The sequence below is a fragment of the Rhopalosiphum maidis genome, chromosome 1 (assembly GCF_003676215.2).
Source record: "Rhopalosiphum maidis isolate BTI-1 chromosome 1, ASM367621v3, whole genome shotgun sequence".
Classification (NCBI taxonomy): domain Eukaryota; kingdom Metazoa; phylum Arthropoda; class Insecta; order Hemiptera; family Aphididae; genus Rhopalosiphum; species Rhopalosiphum maidis.
This window is the reverse complement of record NC_040877.1, coordinates 84,605,565-84,629,917: the sequence shown is the minus strand read 5'-3', so window position 1 is coordinate 84,629,917 and position 24,353 is coordinate 84,605,565. Positions and strand designations below refer to the sequence as shown.

General features: G+C 28.4%; 1 protein-coding gene across 2 annotated transcripts in view; it reads right to left on the bottom strand.

The window, feature by feature from the left end:
* LOC113556714 overlaps window positions 1-24,353 on the bottom strand; it is a 145,731-nt gene that overhangs the window by 118,169 nt on the left and 3,209 nt on the right. The gene's annotated exons all lie outside the window — the stretch shown is intronic.

Below are 24,353 nucleotides of genomic sequence, written 5' to 3'. Positions count from 1 at the left end.
ATTAAGACGTTATTGTATAACGAAATAAAGTATTAGCATACTCTAATATATTTTTAACATTGTATAGATAGGTATAAAGATTTAGCCTAAGTTAATATTTTTGGTGAATTAAAATAAATGTATTAGATATAGTTTTCAACTATAATACATTAATACGTAGTATGTATCTTTTTGCTTTTACTGTGAGAGTTATTTTAATTACAAATGAATAATTGTATGGATAATCGAAACGATTTTTTAGGTTTTTGAATTTTCAATATATATATATATTATATTAATAACAAAAAGTCATTTTTCATCGTTATTTTACAATATAAATATTAAATAGTTATTAATATTATATATGTACAAGTGACTATCCAATATAATAACTAATCTAATAATCTATTATAGATTACAAAAATATATTTTTTTAAAACCAGTTCCTATTCGGAATAGCAATATTTTACCTCTGCGTCAACAAAAATAATTTACGCAGAAAATATTTAAAAAATTCACATAATATAGAAACAGTTAACATTTTTTTAAATAGTACTACGTCATATTATATTGTCATCTATTGTTTTAGACTTTAAGTAATAAAATATGCAATAAATAAATAAATAATCGAATAACATAATATATTATGCGAGTGCGCAAATTTGATCGACCCACTTTTTGTATGGTTTTAGACGTTTTAGTATTCAAAAAACGATACGCTTGTTGTTGATATTATATGCACAGGGCGCTTATATGATTTGAATAATAATAATAATAATAATCGCGTGCTTGTACTATTTCGAATCGATTTGTTTTCATTGTGGTTCGTTGATCTTCTAAACGGTTAGAAACTACAGTTATAAGCCAACATAGCGTACCTATATATATAAGCTATAACATAATATAAACGTCACCGTATTTAAATGCTCGTTGAACGTTCGTGCCGTATTTTGTAGGTTCTATATTGGTGTTATAATTATATTATATTTAGCCAAGACCGTTAAGAAAACAAAAAAAAAATATGCGAAATCGTCGACGTAATATTATGTATAAATACGGCGATAAAGCGAAACGTGTTATACATTGATTACGCGATAGGGGTAATAACTTACTTTAAAAAAATTAATTATAAAAAGATCGTATAACGTTTTGTAACACAGAAGGGTGTGTGCGATCAACCCACCTCTCCCCTTCATGATAATTCAACCGTGATACTACTCATGGAAAATGGAAAACGAGCTTTTTAAACAGTGCAAATATGAATCAGAGCGAAATTTTAGCTGTCTATTTTTGTTTACCCTATGCAGTTTCATAGTCAGTTTTTATAATAAAATGTATTACAATTTTATTGTTGTTGATTAAATTAATAGTATAATGTATAAACTTACACAACTATTTGAATAATTCTACCTCCTTATAATATATAGAAATCAATAACTCAATTTCTTCATTAAATAATTTTCATTTTATTCAATACTAATCAGAAAAAAAAATCATTGTTGGGAATAAATAAAAAAAAAATAATACTATCAATGCATATTGTACATATATATTATATATATATAATGTATACGTGTAGCGAACTGGTCGGTGGTCACTCGCCAGCCAATGCGTCACCGCTACCAGAATTTCCGATCGGGTTTTCCACCACAAAAAAGCGCGTAAAAATAAAAGTTTAAAGCGATGAGGTAAATACGCAGAAGAAGATTAAAAAAAATAACCACTAGATGTTACTATAATATACTACGCGCAGCAGCCGCCGGTAGCCGCGCGTCCTTGGCAGGTCATCGGTCGCACCGTCGTCGCCGCCGATTGACAACAGACTGGGGCGGTCACGTCACGATCCGGCACTGTATAATATACGCGTGCAAGCATATACAAAACTTGTGTGTTTTTTTTTATATTTTGCAGTGCAAGTATATAAAACCTAATAATATAAACAAAATATACAAAATATATGTACATCACAAAGATGTAATGATGTATTTATTCATTTTTTTTTACGTTATTTATTAAGTCTTTATCGAGCATATTATACGACGATTTGTACGCTGTCTGTTTTTGTTATTTTTTTTACTCATTTTTAACAGCTCTTTACAGATATTAATTACAACTGTTAAACGCGAATAATTACTGCAATGTAAATGATGTATTATAGTATTGTATGGAATTACAAAAATCAGGCATTATTCAAGTACTTAATGATAAAATACATAATGTATTATGATGATGATCGATATATGGCGTAAGAAAAGAAGAATAAAATGATGTACGAAATGTAATATTATAGAAAAGTACCTAGCTAATATAAGAATAAATAAAAAATGATCGAGAATGAGACCGAACAAGTTTTATAATCCGATATATATTGGTGAATTATACACGGCAAAAGACAAATTAATCGCAATGCCAATTACACATACCACACATTCAAAAACGACATCGATCAATAAGTGCGTGTATATGATTTATGTGCTATTTGATCGCATTAATTGAATATATTGCTATACTATCGAACCAGTATCCGAGACATCAAGTACGTCTGTTTCGTGATAATTATTTTTTATGTACGCATAAGTTCACAGATGAACTATACCTATAAACTCGTAATATATAAATTTACTCGAGCAGTAGAGTGGCGTTTTGTTTGTCGGCAATAAATGAGTAAATTTTTTTTGTTCAATAGGAGGTTAACAAGCGTAGAAAAACAATAATAAAAAAAAAAATACTGGTGTAGTTATGGGCAGTCAACTCGATTTGCTTTGCGCCATGCCAGATAGTGTAAGTGTTCTGTGGACTGTGACAAATAATAAATCATATAGATTGAAAAACAATATTCTTAATCGAGCTATCGCCGTAAGATAGCCTCATGTTGATTTTTCAAAAATTATATACACTTTATACTCGAAACAATTATTAGTAGAAAATAGTGTAGGGCAAGTATCAGCAACAAAATGTGTGTCTAGTGAATCTTATTTTTAAATATACAACCCATAGATTTAGATAACGAATATTGAAATAAAAATTTGTATTTGAACACAGCAGCAGCAACATATATGTGTATATGTGGGAAATTGGAAACCTCGATAATTGGTACCTAAATTAAATGTGACTTATTTTTTTTATATATAGATATTAATATATTATAAATAAATATGCTGTTGTAGACTTAGAACACAAGTGCGCATACGCATTCTATCCGTTCTTGTAAAAACCATTAAATTCATATCTGTTCAAAGAGATAGCGCTTGTGCTCCACAATCCACAAAACAACTATTACTGTAATAATATGATTATTGTCTTGAGTCTTGAGTTTACTTTCGAACAATATTTTACTTTTACTCGTTAGTCATTAATGTAGGTTGTGTTATAATAGTATTCTTTAAAAAATACAATGTAACAGCAATAATTATATTTGGTAATATAGTAACAATCTGCGGGAAAGGATTTTAGACGTATACATTTGAAATAAAAATAACAAAATGTGCACAAAAATCAATCGGTTAACGACTAATAACTGAAATGATATTATCATGGAACATTTAAAAAAATACTGAAAATTAATAAATTCGTGAATAAACAATATCTCAAAATAAAAAATATTTTTGTTCGTTTGAAAAATGACAAAAAACAAAAAATAAAATATATCAGATACAAATTTGAATGAACACACGATATTGAATATACTTTTTTTAAATTATAATAATAAAGAGAAAAATAAAATTACATTTTTGTAATATAGAAAAATGAGATTGAAAGATCAAAAAATTATAGCTGATATTAATACAATACAGTTTAAAGTATATTATGCGGAAAAATCACAAAACTTTACCTCCTTGTAAAAAACCTAAAACTATAATAATATTAAGCTTTACTATCTTAGTTTTATTTATCATTATTAAACATTTATTTTGAAATTTAGTTTTAATTTTCTTAATTTAGAATATATAAATTCTTTCTGCAGAAATAGGTTGAGGATTAAGTTTTTATATTATGTAAAAAAATTAATAAACTTGTATATGTATATTTTTAAAATATACTTTACAGTTTTTTTTTAAAGCTCAACTCAACTGAATTACATTTTAGAGTAATTTTTACAATTTAAAATTTTAAAATAAATAAATAAATAAAAATTACTTTCGTAATTTATTTTGTTATTCTAATATTTGTCACGGTGTCCTTAATTAAAGTAATAAATAATCTGTATTGAAAAAATAATTTTTTTGGGAATATATTTCATAAAGATTTTTTCATACTTTTATGTAAATCTTAATAACAATAATATAATGTACCATTGTCGTAGATCGACGGAAACCAATTATGATATATAGCCCCGTATAAAATGAGTACACAATTCAGCCGCCTCCACCGCGTACCACTTTTATTTTTATTTTTTATTTAGGGTTCAAGGACGGACACACGAAGACCAGCGCAGCCACGATCTCCAACGCACCAAAGGATTTTAATCGGATCTAAATAAAACTAGCTCTGAGAATTTTTAAAAATGATTTTTAAATAAATTATGAACTCCAATAAATTTGGCGATTTTGTCGTTTTTCTAATTGTTGGTCAACTGGCCAAGTCAACAATTGAAAAAACCTGTTTTTATTTTCCTTTTGTGATTATAAAAGATATTACAGTATAAATAGAGTTATATTACGATTTTTGCTCAGCAACAAGAAGGTGTGGTCGTAATGTAGTAGCAAAAAGGCTCTTAAGGAAAAGTTGTTTAGCAACCAAGGGAAGAAACGATCTTCTAGCAACTATGGTAGGAGGGGCAAGAATAAAAACAAAAAAGTATCTAATATACATATAACATCTAAAAATATATATATACCTAGGTAAAAATATAAGTCAGTACATGCAAAACAAATAAATATAGAATAATTTAGAATTTTCACTCTGCAAGGTCGTTGTTTACTACTTAATATAAAATCTTCCTTTGCGCACGTGCGTTAATTGGCACGGTTTTCGTTTCGGCGTGATTTATATAATTGTAAACGATCACGAATTATAATTTAATGGCGCATTTAGAAAATAGTTTAAGTAATAATTGTTTATTATTATCTTCTTTGCTGGTATTATAATATATTTTATAATTTATATCATAAAGTTAAGATTTAATCTATGTTATTGCTAGAGGCACTATATAACTCTATTGTAACAATATGTGTATTATATATGTACTTGTATTATAGTTGTATACATTTAATTTAGTTAAATCTTAAAATTATCCACAGTGGTTATAATATACAAAATAGTATTTTATGTTGTTAAAATAATATCAATAAATTGATTTCATAATCCTTTTTGAACTTACACAATATTAATAAATAAAAAGCAATCATCATTTTCGTAAAAAAGATCAATATCGGCATACAACTAATGAACTTCAGCTCTAAAATGGATAAAAATCACTCTAGCCGATTAAATTTTTAAATTTAAATTTAACTAACAAAACTACAATTTATATTATAATTATATAATACGAGTTTAAGTTACAACGATGTGACGTGACTTTTCTATATACAACCTACCATACACCTATCAGCTGATGTTACAACCATTTGTGAAACTATTACCATCTTGTTATGTTGAAAATCGATCAAAACTACGGTCTACATCTATATATGTATATATATATATATAGATTACAATAAAACATATGAATTCAGTACATTATTTCCTGCAATATGCAAATTTCTGATAATCTAATGAGTGCTATAATTGTTTCTCTTTTTATTCTTTGTTATATGGCTAAGAGGCATTGTTTGATACGAGAAGTACAACAATTTTCTATCTTGAGTACATTCTTCCAAATTCTTTTTTATTCTTTTTTTTTAAATTTATCTATCAAATTTCTATTTGAGATGCTCCTAGAATATGCCTCTTTGTTTTGTATCAAATGACTATAATGAATGATAAATCATTAGAAAGACAAAAGCAGCATAGCTTAATAAAAAAAGATCATTCTGAGAAACTATAAAAAGTTAAAAAAAAAGACTGTATTATATGTGTATCCACTTATAGACAGCAATAGACAAGATTTGAACATGTTGACATAAGAAAATAAAAAATCAAACTTGTGTTTTTAACATGTAGGACTGCAGGAGTGAACACTGAACAGTCTATGGAAGTAAATAGCTGTGGCGATAGATAAGAAAACCAGTAAGTAATATAAATAACCTCGCAATAACACATTATTACATATCCGTGTATGTATATTATAATGTAAATAATAGTTAATAAATCATAGCTAGATGTTATTTTCATTCCAAAAATATTTAATTTTCATTTATGAATTATGATTATTGATTAATAATATTTGTAAATTTGATCAAATACAGTTTTATAGATGTAGAATGTATAGATATTTAAATAATTATAACGTTGGTCGACTCGATCGACAAACGTATGATTAAAAAAATTTGCGTTCTTGGCACATATTCAAAACAGTAAACATTATATTATATTATACGTGTTTTAATAATTCTCTAAGTCACCGAAACAGTGTTTATAATAAATAGCTACGGTATCATAATAATATATTGTAACATAAATACCGGACACAAATTTATACCATAATATTGATCGACCGTGAAATAGTCGATTTAACAGCGTTTATAACTTGGACGGGCACAAGAGATTGTTTGTTATATATTATAATCGACGGACAATTCGATCGTTTAGAAATTGAACAAAAGCGACGGTCATAAAAAAAATTGTTCAAATTTCTTGGGTTGAGTGGTGACATGCGTTCGCAACGTACACTTTAATATAATATATTATTATTACCAAATCACTGTCCGGCGACTTTTACAGGTTTATAATAAAAATAATAACTATTATGATTGTATTGGTTATACGCGGGTGTATAATTCAATAGAATGATTGATGTTCAACATAAATATATTTTTGTATATTATACATTAAAATATAATAATAATAATAATAATAATAACGAATTCGAGATGACAACGGCGACCACGAATGTCTCGGTTTTACGAGCGTAAAAATCAAGCGATCGTTTTACGGTGATTTGTCATAGTCGACGCTGCAGCGATCGCGTCATAAACGAAAATCAGGAATATATATCATTGGCGCGCGTCCGATTTATGTCTAGACCATCCATAGATATGTAGGCGTGTGACAGTCGTTCGACTTTTCCTTGGGGAATGTAATCACGTCGATCGTAAATTATTAATATTTTATATATTATAATAATATCTGCATGTATACCAGTGTCAAAAATTATGACACTCGAACATGACATATTATTGTTGCATGTGTTAGAGAAGCTATAATGGAAAATGGAAAAAAAGTTTTAGACGTATAAATAACGGTAATATGTCGATTATGACTAACATATAGGCATGTGTACGTATACAAGGTATAGCTCTTACATACCCTGTAAGTTAGGGGCGGACTCTTCTTATTATAGACCATAATATGAACAATCCCCGGATCTAATAGGTACTTAAAAAAAAAATGTAGGATCTATGTTCACTGCCTAATTATGTGACAAGAGTTATAAAATTACATCATTTTCAATTAACAAGTATTTATGAAAATATGTTTTTATTTTTCAACATAAAAAAAAAGGTTAAAAAACTTATTATGTTCTCGGTAATAAAATTAATCAGTGAATAGTAAAAATGGTTTTCATAAATATTTTTTAGATAATAGTATAAACATATTTTTTTAGGGTCATTTATATTTATGGCTATAGAGAGCACATTTTATAAGCCACATACCATGAGATTATCGTCTACGCACGCTTGTAATGGCTAATATCAAAATAATATAATACAGTCCAGTATATAAATATATATTTTGTTTTTTTATACAAGAACGCTACCTAACTAAAATTCTTAAGGAGTTTTCTGGAGGCAACTGCCCTCGCTGAAACGATGACGACAACAGGATTAACAAGGCGAGAAATTATAAAGTAAAAACCAATTTTATATATCACGCACAATTAGTATTATTATACCTATGTCTATATATGTTCACACTAGAAATATAGATAGGTATACAAATAATAATAATAACATATTTGTATGTACAGTATAATTTATTACGCATTTAATTTAGACGTCCGAGAACTGGCTGAGATAAATTACCCCAATAAAACGACGTTGTGCAAGTGTGACGCGATGCAAGATATATATACGCGTATATTATACCAATATCTATGCCTCCACCGGACGTTTTCTATATGTATTTATTGTATAAAAGCGATAGTTTAAAACTTGTTTCTATATGAACTTGGCCCACTTCGGCTATCAATCTCGAGAGAGGAGATTGACTGCGAAGACCAAGAGCACTGCACACGCGCGCATAATATTATTATTTAATACATTATATTATATACGTGTGTGGGTATATCACGTCAAACGAAAAATAAAAATAAAAATTCACTCTCCGATTGTAGCACGTATTATTATGACTAAAACGCTGTGTTTTCGAGAATACGTCGTTATATTATTATGGTACCTAAATGTGCGCTTACGGTTGTTGTATACACGCTGTATTGAAAATACCATGTTATTATATATTATTTCGTCGACGACACCGCAGCCGCATTGTTGCGAAATAAATATACATTCATGCATAATATACGCTCGTGCGGAGTCTTCTTCTTCTCCTATACATCTAATCGGTTAAGACACACACAAGTGTGTTAATTTTCAAGGTGTGATCAGTTTTATTTAACGTAAAAAACCATTGTTATTTTGGTCAATTAGTACATTAGAACTTAGAATGAAATATAACAAATATTATTTGATATACTATAAATATTTAGCTGCGTTTTTACATATACAAGCAAAGAATTTATAAATAATAATAATAATAATATTTTTCACTGTTTTAGCGAATTTATTATTTTTTTGTATAGATTCAAGTGTGTAATATTTATAATATAAATTCCGTACTGATAGCAGTTTAAACAAAATATATTTATTATTAGTTTAAACTTTAGTTTTGATCAACAAAGTACAGTTACCAATCGTCTGAATTGTAATAGATACATATAGTTAATTGATTTCAAATGTAAACATATTATATTATACTCTTTTCTTATATTTTTTCTTCTTTGAAGTTTAATGAATTAACTCTATGAGCGAGTTTTAGCGGAAACACGCTGAGTACAATATCATTTTTCACTCCATAATAACACATGACGACAATGGGTTTATTCTTTATTATTATTACGATGATTTATAGTTTATAACATCGTATAATCGTGGCATATAGAGGTATATTTGAAGCAACGCTCTTGAAAACTGTTGATTTCAATACACGAAGTAAGTACAAATAACATGTACCTCGGGTTGGTACTTCATTTTTGATCAATTATAATGTCGTTAATACAATAATACTATATTATATAGAGGCGCAAAACGCAACGAATAGTTTTTAAACGTAAATTAAATACGAAATTCGTAAGAGCCCACAGAATCAACGACTACTATAATATATACATATTTATTATGTATTTAAGCATATAGTATTGCGTACATTTGCACCACACCATTAACTCCCAAGAACGCTTGTTAATCTAACAAAAATAACGCAAGTATACGATTAACCTACACGACATTATATTGCTTGTAACACGTACAGTTTAGGTAAATATATATTGAAGGTACCGTATAATAAATTTATTTACAATGCTATAAATTAAAAAACAATTTTGAAACACGTGTATATGCGTACGTGCCAATGTAAATAGTTAAGTGGTTCACAATACATTGTACGTGTACCTATATTATGATAGTTATAATTGTCTTGTAATGTTCAAGAAAAAAATCGTCCCCGTGGGTCCTAACGTTCAGAAAATAAATGTTATATTTAACGAAGTAAGTATAATTATTTAACAAAATGTACAGAGCAATAGTAAAATTTATAAATTATATTAATTAATTAAGTGTTAAACTGCAGAATTAAATTGAAATATATAAAAAGTTATTGATTTATTAAATATAGTATATACTATTCTTATCGTTTTTCTTTTTTTCTACCAAGCCCTTATAAATTATATTATTAATAAATACACCTATGCATTCTATTTGCTGATTTCATGATGATATTTTTGTAAATTTCATAAAATTCGCTAAGTCCAATTTTAAATTTAACCTCTGTGCTCCTAATTTATATACTTACTGCTTTACTTGTATTAATTAGTGTTTCGATCATTAAAAAATGTTTTTTTAGGGTCCAAACGTCCATTGTCAAATATTGCTGCTTTTGTTTTCATTTTTATGGCACACCACGACACGTGATCATATACACCTCTAAAATATATAGATAACCTAAAAGTGTGTGTCGGGGAAAGTTTAAGTAAACTTATATTAATTTAAGAAATTTCAACACTCCAATTCCCTCGTGAACGTTATTGAATACCTATAGTACCTTTTGTTATGTTTATTGGTATACTTGTATTCTATAGAATACCATATTAGACAGAACACCTAAATCAAATTATATAGACATATGCTAATACAGTTCCATACCAGTTAGTTTTTAAGTATTGAAGTGATTCAAAATCTATAAGACTTTATTTTTGTATACGTTGTGCAGTATTTCTATTTAACATTACATATTTATTACGTATACTACATATTATTATCTAATGCTAAGAAGAGTTTAATCCGGTTTTGGAAGCAAAAATATTAAAAAAAATATACATTTAAATCAATTATCCTTGACGGTATAATAATACCTGTATTTTAGTTACTTTTTTAATGTTGCTTTTTTTGGAGTGTATTAATAAAAGTGCAATTAACTTTGGTGTTCCGTAGCCTTCGATCATAATTTTGTTATATTTCATATAAATAGTAAAATATTTTTTTATTTAAAGCACAAGCTAAAATATATTTATCATCATTTAAAATAATACACTAATACAGTGCCATTAAATATTATTTGAATTATGATTTATGATATATCATTTTTTATTATGGATTATATAGTGTAGAAGGCGATCGTTTTACATATTGTGAATAAAATAATGATAATAATAATAATTGTGACCTTATATAATAGTTTTGTAAACAGAAAATTCAGTCGGAGAAATTGTCTAAAATTGTTAATAAAACAGTACATCATATATAGACCGAATAACTCGTACTACAACCGTACCTAACATTATCTATATTTACCCTTGAACTATATATCAACACTAGGTCTATTCATTATCGTATACCATTTTCGGTACAATTTAGCCGACGAGATTGATATTCGTACCTTTATATAGGTTGGTATACACTCCCTGTATAACTATTTTTGTCGTCATCGGGTAACAATAAATTGTGTTAAGGTTTTATCAGCTTCAATAGTGAACATATTCAAGTTACGTTGGAAAAAATACCGAAAATAATAAGAAATAATAATTATCGATTCGACCGTTCATCACATCGTATCGGTTTTTTTCGTAACAACGTTAAATGTTTATGCATGTTCGATCTTCTTCTTGTACGTGCCGAGATCCAAAGTTAAATTTGCCCGATTCCTGTTGATTATATTATTATTATCGTGGGTAAAATCACGCGTTAATTTACATGCTATCTACCTCTGCGGTTTAGTAGATGCGGATGCATAGACTAATACTACTAAAATAGATCTATAAGTCGAACAACATATTATATTATGTATAGCATATTACCTATATCCTAAGCTCACGTCATCAAAATTTTCAATGTCGGATTAACAACTAACAGGGTACTTTTATTAAGTAATCTTAGTCAAATTTTAGAATCCAAAAACACGTTACTTAATCATAATATATGACTAACTGAAATATATTTCTAGAATTATAAGAAAATGTTGTGTTTTTTTTTAGAGCAACCACTCTAAATTTTGACGGATGGTCTCGTCTGGCACTAATGCAGGATTTATATGGTTAGTCATAGAAATAACGAATCACATAATTATTATCTAAAGATATAAAAAAATTAGGTAATTGATTCGACATGCGTTTTTATTCCTAATTAATATCCACAATGAAATGTTTACACAGTACTCAATTAAATTAGTATATTATATAAGTGTACTCATATAATTATTCTCTAATCGAAGTAAAAGTGTTTACAGTAGTCAGTATGCTACTTTAGGATTTTTTTTTATTAATTAATATATCTTATGTATCGTATGTGCCTATCTATAATTGATATAGTTTCCAAAACTGATTTTAAATATATGTATACATAAAAACACCGTTGTTGAACCACTTATATTCGAGTATATCATAGTCATAGGAGAAAGCACAGTCTCATGTTGGAGCTTAGGGACACTAATAGCAGCACGTCAGTAACTAAAGCATCGGCAAATAATGAAACGAAATTATGAAAATAATTATTATTATTATTTCTAAAACTTGCTGATTTTATTTTGAACCTTTCTTATATAGGATGAATTGTCTTATTATTATTGTAGGCATTAATAATTACGTAGTTATAAGCATTATGTATCTAATATATTTAAGGTTTTAATAAAACTTACAATATTTTAAGAAGTGTATGAGAGTGTCTTCTAGTCTGAGGACTTTTTAGTGTTTTACTTATTATAGTAACATACTAACATACATTTTATTGCTCACAGTAATTTTCTCTATTACAAAATCTATTTTTTGCCATAAGTGTCATTCTGTCATTTCTGTGATATAATTTATCAAACTAAAGAAACGAAAAAAACATATCGTTTTGAGCGTTTTATTTTATAACTTTTTTTCTCAGCATACATTTTAATACCTACATATTCTGTATCTACTTCGTGTCTATTGTGTTTGTGTAATATTGGTTAATCAGAACTGTTACGAGTTTACGGTCCTATTAATAGGTAATGATTTAATATTATATCATATTATATTTTGAGAAATAGGATTTTAGAAACACGAGAACATGATACGACTGAGTAATCGAAATTAAAACACACTTGATGACAATATAATATTTTGTATCCATCGCAACTATTATAATATACTTATATTCACAATGCATTATATATTTATATAATAGTATACAATATACCTCGCAATATATATATACAAAAAACACGTGAGCAGATTGTTTCTGCGGAAAAATAAAACTAACAATCAAATAAAGCGAATTTTATCAACAAATATGTTGGTTTGTGATCATATCTTGATCATCTCTCTAGCATAGCGGTTTCCAAACTTTGAGGCGTGTCTTCATTGGGAGGCGTAAGGTAAATATTGAAATTTTTAGATCAACGATTTTCGGCAGTTGCGGTATTAAAATCTAAGTATCAATCCAAACTTAATATTGAAAACGAAATGCGAGTGACAGTAACAACGTTGATGCCTAATTTTGAAGACTTAATAAATGGGAAACAAGCCCATCGTTCACATTAAATTTTCCATTATACATCAACATTTTTTTTTTTAATAATTTTTGTTATACTTAATTTCTGTTACGTATATCTGGATTTTTGTCATAAAATTAAAAATATTTGAATATTTAAATAATCTGGAATTGTAATTTATTGATTCATGGGAGGCGTGATTATTTATTTTTAGGGATGCGTGAACCAAAAATGTTTGGGAATCACTATTAGAGTCTAGCAAATATTTTATGTAACACCTAAATTTTTTATTCTTGTTTACCTATTGAATCACTGAGAGTGTAAATAAATCATAATCTCTGCTATAGTAACGAATATTCGATTCTTATGTTATTACACCGTGTTTGAAAGGCGACGTGAGTACCTAAACTATACTATACTATATAATGAGAACGACGACATCGACGACAATCTCTCGGTCGTCTGCTTCTCAACCGCCTCCAGGCCATAGCAACCCGTATATAATAATATAAACGTCATCTCGTATAGAAATCCGGAATCAATGAAAACATATACTTAGATCTATATACTATAGTACTATACGATGTATATAATATATCAATAATAATACAAGATGGCAATATAATGGGCTGCAACAACACCACCAAGGACAAGCATCAACTACAGCAATATTTACAACAGAGTCAGGAAAACACGACAAAAAGAACAACCACGATTGGAAATATTAATATGAGGGTAACTGTGCGTATATACTTATACACGTGTGGAATTTCGACGAAATAATTTCATGAAAAGTTGTCAGATCGTGGGAAACGACGTGCGTGGTCGACAGCAGTGTAACATGCCTATATTGCCTGATCGGTGGCGAAACGGGGAAAAAGTTAAAAAAATATAACAGTTGCGTGCACGACTCTAAAATGTTTTGAGACAGTACTACAGTAGGTATACATCGCGTGTGAACTATTATTTTTATTGTCATCATGATTAGAAGGTAGTCATTATCCACATTGTCACCATTATCGCGTGAGACTTGCGGTACAGTCGAATATAAACAATGAAACATAGTACCAACAATTACTTTATACATTATACACATAAGTTACATTCAAACATTTCGTCCAATTCGAAGTATTTAATATGCCAGATTTTCGGGTCCACGACAAAGTTTTTATAGTATATTTTAGTATTATATGACATGTCTTAAACAGCTAGTACATACAAACTATAATGTTGATAATTAAAAGCTATACTATAAGCCGGTTAATCACGGTTATACTTTTTATTATAACACATATATGATGTTAACAAAAATATTAATTGTTTTTTTTTTATTAACACGTTGAACGAAATAATCCCAAAAAATATTATTTTAATTAACATTATAATATCTAAATACCTTATACTTTTCTATAAAGATTATTGAGAATGCCCACTAAGAAAGTTTGTAACTTTAAAAAACACTCAACAAAAAAATAATGACATGTCTTATTGATAAATATTTATCGATAAGTCTAATTTTTAACGTAATCTATACAGCCTTGGACCAAAATACTAAATAGTATAATTATAGTGATTGTGTAATCTTGAGTACATATAATTAGTATTATCGCTATTATTACTATTTAGTATTTATTAGATACCGCAGATACATATTACTTACAATGAAACTAGTACAAATGCAAAAATACAGGAATATCTACTGTCAAATTAATCAATTTTTACTAGCATGGGATAAGAAAATTAAATATTTTGTCTATAAATAGAGAAACTAATAACTATTTATATATATTATATATTGTATATGCATATGTATATGTATTGTACGTATTATAGATTAGGTTAAGTCGTGGAAAATGGCGAGTAATAATCAAAATATATATTGTGAATTACAATATCAACAAGTAGGTACGTTTGATAGTTTTCAGACACCACTTGGTATTTTTTTATGACATAATACAATTCACGTGTAACGAAATATCAGTCGAATTTTGTACATGTAAAATTCAATACAAAATAAAGAACTCTTTTTCGGCTTTCGCCGAGACCGCCACGGATAACTTACTGCTCGTACACGATTTACGTTCTGGTTTATTTATGTCCATCGTCCGTTTATATACTTTGTAAGTTATATACTCGCGCGAGTTAAGTAACAATGAGAGACGATCAAAACAATTTCCGTTTTTACTTCATCGCGGTCATCGTCGTCTCTTATCGGACCCAACGCACGTCAGACTGCATGTTTAACCGTAAGCCGTGTGCGCCGTTGACATCTACACCGCCACAACGTTTGTCAAAGAAGAAATTGCTGTACTAGGCGGTTGTATGGTGTACCTAGGTATATCGTATCCACCTATATGGGCGCTTGAAGTAATTTCCTGAATAAAAAACGGGTGTAGCGGCGTTTGTTATTTAAATGTAGAAACCGAAATAGACAATAATATGTATATATATATGTGTACACGTGTGTATAATAGAGTATTATCATAAAGCGGGTACGTACAATAGATACATCATGATATAGGATGTATCATATTATATCTATGTACTATAATATATAAACAGAAGAAGGACCTCATAGTAGTCGCCTTTGTCATCGTCTCGAACGGTGTATTAATGTGTATGTTTCTATATGATATAATAATAATAATTGCATGCGTATTTGTGATTAGACGCAAAGAGAAGAGCAGAAAGAGCGTGAGAGAGGGTTATATTATTATTATACATAGGTACATCGAATATTACTACTACTAATACTATCATTATTATTACTTATTACTTATTACTGTTATGCTATTTCAACTGTATATACCTGTTAAACTATTATACCTGTTAAACTATTATACCTACTATTGTACCATAGGTCGCCAGCTAGACGTTCGGGTGTAGGTATATTGCGACATAACGTTACTGTGTTATTATTACGGCAGCGTAACGGTATGTGTTTAATGTGCTGCGAACCTATTATGTTTAGGCGCGTTGTTTTGTCTGATAAATATGGGTAACGGGTATAATACCTGTTAGGTACAATATCTACGCAAAAACTACAAAGCTACTAACAGCACAAACCCCATATAATTACAATATTAAAATAATATGTGCTACACGCTGTAACTCCAAACCGAGGACCAGACGTAAAACGAATCGACGAGGGTCTCGTGTGCACGGTTGTATAAATTGTGTTACTGTCGTTGCCCACATGTGTCCTTATAACCACAGTGATTTTCTCATTTATTTTGTTTTCTGCGTAATACGTTATGGAGTCGTATGTACATATACCGTGGTCCGTGGCAGAGGTGTATGTGTGTGGAAAATTAATCAACGAGAGCGACAAAAAAAATTAATTAAAATTCCGATTGATATCCGCGACTAACGGAGGGGCTGGCTATTGGTGATCTACGAAGGTCACATCAAAACATGGTATAGGTACCTATATTACATATGAGTGTATTAATTGGCAACCGTTTAAATCCATATAACATTTATGTGTATAGAAATATATTTGAATTTTTAAGGGAGAAAATTCATACATATGCCAATATAATGATGGCACAGACATATTGTTATTGAAATGCACTTACGATTATTGCAGTTCTCGATTAGCTACGAATAGTCTCCGTAGTTTGACTCCTCGTATCCATAAAAGAATATATTGCATACTATCGTGTGGTTACCGCATTATTTCAGCTACCCTACTAACAACATACCTACTGGTCTAGCGCTATTATCTATACTACTAGTCATCTATAATACCCTATACGAACAACTGCAGGTTTTATTTCGTTTAATTTCGAGTTATCCTGCTTTTCTTTACATTACATCATATATTACGAGTATATTTTACTGAAATACATATCAATTTTTCGAATACAATAATGCAATAAATAATTTATAAAAAAAAATATTGTGGTCTATAATTATATATAATATTATAGTTTCGCGGAACATAAAAGGTTATAACTTTGACGTGTAAATAACATATTCTTTTCAAATATTATATTAAATATGATATTTTAAAACATTTAAATTTAACACAATAATTTAAATATATAGTCTATACATATATACCCCGAATAATAGAGTTGGTACAGTATAATACAACTGAATAAGCTTTCAAAATTCATGTTTTTCGTATACGCTTATATACATATATATCATTATAATGCACGCTTATTTACAGTTAGAATATTATTTTCTATTTGAAAATTTAATGTATATACAATATATATACGTAAACATTGGGTTTGTCTATATTATTAAGGCATCGACCGTCATGACGAGAAGCACGTCCTACCCATCTTTGAAGCAATCTCACTTAATATACTCAATTTGTATTTGAAACCACTCCTATAAATAATATAATTTTCGAATCAAAATTGGATGAAAATTCCATTAACATGATATAATTGCTTCTTGTCTTCACCAAAAAAATCTATATTATAAATTGTAATGTAATATACCTACTAATATACAGTTAATACATATACGTTTATTTCACGCCTTAATATAACAATGAAACGTCATTGAAACAGGCGATAAGCTATAACATAATATTATCTTCTTCCATTTGCATGACATATGTCATATTAGCGAGCTTATAACTTCTAAGAAAATAACAAGAATGTTTTATGTGAGTTTATAGTACTTCTTATTGAAAAATCATTATTATTTTTTTATCAATAATGCTCAGTTAATAATTATTACCCTAACACGCAAAAAAATATGTCAATTTTTAGACACACTATTAATAATCGGTACCTAAAAATGAAATATTGTTTCGGAAACTATCGATTTCACAAGGTAAAAGTTTTGTTTATTTGCAGTAGATACCTAATAGAATATTCGCAAAAAAACTGTTAAAGACAATGTAACTACTGGCACTGCACATCCCTGGATGACCGTATTCTACACAAATAATATTAATAATTGTAAACACTATTATTGATACTATTGCAGTTATATAACAAATTAAAGCATATCGCTTACATCATTGCGCCAATGACTGAATGACATATATATATATATACCTGCAGTGTATCTACAAACCGATTTTAATGAAATAAACATTATTATATATTGATATTATTATCTCACCGTGAATAATTTTTAAAATTATGTTATATGTAGTTGGTGCACTAAGCACAGAAGTATACCTATATATATTCAATATACAGTGCAAGGACAAACGCGGAGAAAATAAAGAAATATGAGAAGGGAAAGAAAAAAATTATTTTTCTTGTAACAAAAAAAATATAGAAGCCGAAAAAAACCAAATGTCGAAAGTGTATCTAATACCTATATATATTTTTATATATACTATATACCCGACAAAATATGTCAAATCTGTCATAAGTGCAATCAATATTATATATTATTATAATGTGTTTAATAGTATACGTTGTTCTGGCGTCGTTCATCTGTACATATTATAGGGTAGAGCGTCAAGAAATCCTAATTTTTCCTAAATTCAATTATTATATATATCGTTGTTTATACATTAAAGTATTCAATCTGTGTGGGATGTATACATACCAATTATATTACAAATACAATGAATAATATCCAAAAAGTGTAAAATACGATTTTTTTTATGGACTTATGATGGAGAAATAATATAAAAATCGTTAATTCCTATTGGAAAACGTTCAATTATTATGTAAATTCACAGACACTCAACAATGATTATTAAAAAATATATATACAAAAATAGCGCTTCTGTCGTCTATTTTCTATATATTATATATGTATAATATGTATATAATATACATATATGCATATTTTACAATATACATACCTACGGTGTTATATTATACCCATGGATATATTTTGCGATGTTTCTTATAAAGTGCTGCAGATTGGTCAACCTCCTAAATTTCTATAGATGAACGCACTTGTATATATTATGTACAATTTACCATTCAATATTAAATAGAATCATTAAAATCATTTAGAAATTTTCCACTGTAGTATATTAATATAACAATATATTTTATTTAAATCTTTATATTCAAAACAAAATGTAAAATAAATATGACTATTCATTAACATATAAATAAGTAATAACTTAGAAGTTTATATGTATAATATATATAGTAGTATTTACTGACATACGCATATACAGTATATTATCATACTAATATTTCAAGTGATGTTTTAATTAAATTACAAATACTACTAAGGATGTACAGATTTAGAGCATATAGTATTTTATACCGACTAAAAACAACGATTACACGGTTTTTCTTTTTGATGATAAAATTATTTAAAAATAATAACGGAGATTAAAACCGAAAATTCTTATAATATTCAACGTATTAGTCAGTACCTACCTACTGTATATACACTGAGAAAATTAAATGACATCGGTAAACCATGAATAACCTACACATTTGATGGTGAGGTTGAAGACATCGTCGTATCTAGTTGTAGTGGCTTGATTGATCAAATGAGATTTTTGAACTAGTTTTACTGAAATTAAAATATTAGTCATCGTTGACCATCTCGGCGGCGAATGACCTTTCAATAGTTCGGGACTTCTGATACATTTCACTAAAACATGACGTGGATGAGGAAAACGAGAAAACCGTTCATTTCGGGTCGGTTGACGTCGAAAAAAATGCGCAATGACGCGACTGGGAAGCAGTTAGTTAACTATGCACGATACACGCATACTATGAGAGTAACTGCGCCGTCTCGTTTATAATACCCGTCGTTGTACTTACTACTAAGTCCTATTGGATATTATATATAAGTATTAAGTATAATAATATGTATATTCAACGCTGCACGTCTCGCGCAGAACGTCTTATCTGACAACGGGAATCGGTGAAAAAATATACATAATAATATATATTATATTTATATATTCCTTCCATATTTCGTCGACGACACACATATCGTTTTGCCGGTTGGACTCGACCCTCGTTCGTAAAGTAACGCGACACATTGATAAGGACTTAGGCCTGGCGGATGATTTATATATTATGGCGAATATCCCGAAAGGAGTTGCATAATGTCAACGGTTATCTCACGTACGGTCCGTGAATCGTTCTTAATATTACGCGCACACGCCGCACACGCACACTCGTACAATCATATACGTACACATGCGCGCTGTCCGTTGGCCGCACTCCAAGGGTCACATTGCAGGCAACAGGCGGAGACCGGTCCGAGGAGGAACGCATCGTCGGTGCGCGACCCGTCGCGCGTAGAGTACGCGGATGTCATAATAATGTAAAAAAAAATCTCCTGCTCGTCGCGTAATATATTGTATACAGCTAAAGATACCGGACAGGAGGTTCGCCCAATAACCGGACTATATGGGAAAAAAAAAAGAAACCCGAAAACCTGCAACGAGTAACCCAAGGTCGTTGTGACGATTCACCGGTTTCTAATAATGTCATTATATCGCGCCGCGGTATTTTATAATATATGATATATTATTATATAGACGCGGGGCAGTATTTCAGTTTATATTTTGTAATCGGACGAAATCGCAATAGAAGATACTTAAAACATTTTTACTAACAACACGCTATTATATAGGATAATTACTCATTAATGTACTATATTACTTCGGCAGTGTAATTGCGTTAGGTATTAAATTATATTTATTTTTCAGATCTGTTGACTAGATATTTTCGTTATATTATACCGTGTCGATTCGAAATACATTAATTCACGACAGATATTTTCCACTATTTGAGCAATTTATAGTCAAAACTATAATGAACGTTACTGGCTAAAGAATTATTATTACGATCTCCGCTTACCCATCGGCCATGCCTCTTTTTGTTACTTCTTAATTGGATTCCAATGTCCATGAAAATACTGTTGAATAATTCTCAACGGTTAACCATTCGATGTTTGGCTTACGTGATTTAGATTGAAATGAGAATACATTATTGGCACACGTAAAATATTGAATATATTACTCTTTAACGAACAACAATAAAAAAGAATCATAACGCTTACATGTATTTTCTATGTACAATAATAACAACTTTATTTACAATTTTACCATGATAGGCATAAATGCATAATATATAAATCCGAAAGAATAAAATACAAATTATAAATTACCATGAATTAAAAATATAAAGCATTCGTTTATATTTTTTTATTCACTATTATAATGGCGAATTTCAATGAAATTGTTTTAGTCAAGATTATATTATTTTATAATTAAATTAATATATAATATTTAAAATACGCACACTAAAAAAACCGTGTTGTATTTAAATTGTCTATATTATTACCCCTAGTATTCATAATATTTTATTTCATCATTGGAATTTTATAATAATTTTAATAAAATATTCCACATTTTCTTCAAATATCAATTTTGATTTTATAATTCAATTAAGAATGATATTTTGCCAATATTTAATCGAAAGTTGGTATATTTAATAAAAAATATTTAGTAACATGTTTGTTATAAATATAATGAAATCCGTGTACTATAGATCGATTTAAAATGATATTATAATATAATGTATTATATTTAAATATAATAATTATCATTTCTAATAGTATGAACAAAACTTACCTTGATATGATAATTATAATTTGGTTTTTCTTAGATATTTTCCTTAAATTATTTCAACATAATATAAAAATAATTTAATATTATTTCGAATTTATACATCTAGTATCATATCATATATTATTATATATGTGTATGTATGTGTTTGCGTACATTATATACTTAATATAGTGTAGGATTATTTATTATCTTATAACATAATATTTTAAGATAATATTGTTTTATTATCAAATATATTCTAGTCTACTGCATACTTTGCGGACAAGCCGAGAAATATGTATTGATTAAAAAGAAACATTTCTGTTGCAAAATGTTGTGACAATTTTATAGACTATATTATTATCAAATATCATTGCGATTTCTGAGGAAAGTTTGACCGACGCGACGTCAGGTCCAGTACGCGTGACCTACACGATCCGGTGACTAATATTATTGTTATACCATAGCAGATGGATGGAAATCCCGAAACACTAGTCGAAACGGGTTTCGCAATCCCAGTATAATATATTTTATAGGTAAAATAATGATGAAAAAAGTGCTGTTATAACTTATAACTTATAACGTTATTTCCTATACAAACGACATTGGCCACTGTATAATATATAATATTATATTTTATATTGTACATTCATTTTATATAAGAATGCACTAAATGTGTACCACCAGTTTCCTGATAACTGTTTCCTCGCTTATTATGATGTTTACATTATTGGGAAATTTTTTCGATATCGTAGAGCAATATAAAAGACGCATTTCTTATGTACACATTACACATACGAGATACAATAGCCGGAAAACTAATTAAACTGTCTTATCAACAGCAAGATCACTGTTAGCGCAATACAATTATAAGTTCTTAATTTTAACTAGATATCTTTATAAAATGTTATGTTTTACAAATACACAAGTCAAAAATATAGTCTTAGTAAGAATAATTTTACGATATTTATTTTAAAAAAAATTCATTCCTCTGATAATTCAAAAATGGATTATATTATATATATATTTTTAAATTGAATCTAAAAAATATATCAAATCTCGATACAGCACATACTTTAGTCACTCCTACATTACATACATTTTTCGAAAAATTCACGTACATTATTACATTTATATCTAATCTTGCCATAAGTAATGACAAACCAAATCCCTAGTGTACTCCATATTCATGTTACATATTTACTTAAAAAATAAATTAATAAATAAAAAAAAAATAATCTTTTAAAGAAAACAGACGCTTGATTGCAAAAATAATTATTCACATGGAAAAGCTTATGTACACTAATTGGTCGACGGTTAATAAAAACGAAGAAATAAATATAAATTATTTAAAAAAAATTTTATTAGGAAACTAACGATGCGTTAAATTCTACTGAGCCGTGTAAAGTGGAAAAATATTAGATATATTATAGGGTAGAGAGAAAGAATAAAAAGAAAATTAAACTATATTACGACCTACCAAAAACGTCGCGATGGCCGATGGTAGTTTTTCAACGACAATAGATGATTGAATCGCATTCAAAATGCGATGGCACAAACAAAAAACGTCGGTAGTATAAAGCATACCTATTGTTGGTTTCCATAATTTATTATCGTGACCGTCGAGATTCAATTGAGCAATGAAGATTAGCTGCTAATGGCTAAAGACGATCCGAAATATTTAAATTGAATTCCTACAATTAATATTGTATCTGATTGTAATTCGTGTAACGAACACGCGAATATAATTTTTCGAAAATACAGTATGGTTTTTGCTTATTGGTTGGATTACAATAATCCAATATTGAAATGAAACAAAAATATACAAAATTATTATAACTAATCATTTTTTAGATTAAAAGGATTGTGTATATTACAGTCATTCTACTGTATACATGTATTGTACCAAAATTATAAACTATAACTATTTCTACTAATTACTACTATAGTCTATATTGTTAGAAATTTAAACTTTAAGTCATTTAAATTTTATATATTTTGAGTACTGCTTATTTTTAAAGCACTCTGAAATCAAATATAATATATTATATACTGTTCTAAAATTAATTCTAATGAATATCATATTAAATTATATAGAAATAATGTACTAATGTATAATAGTCATAAAATTAAATTAAATAATTTAATTTATATATTATATATACCCACAACTTGTAGACTACAAGTACTTTTTTGGTTATTAAACTAGTGGACAGTGAACACTAATCTCAATAATGGTATACATAATTAGCGTAGCACAAATTACAATATACATGTCCAGGTTCTGTTGAAAATACGATACAAAAAAGTTTTCAAAGTATTAAAAGCGAACACAATTTGACAAATGAATCAGTCATCTGAGAGTACAAGTTCAAAGGGAAGATAGTTAATGTCATTTATAAAATTATAATTGCATGTTATTCTTAAATGTTTTTTTTTTTTATATTCGACTATATTTAATGCACTAGGTAGGATCTTTATAATCAATACACTACCAACGAAAAAAATAAGATCTGTGCAATAATCA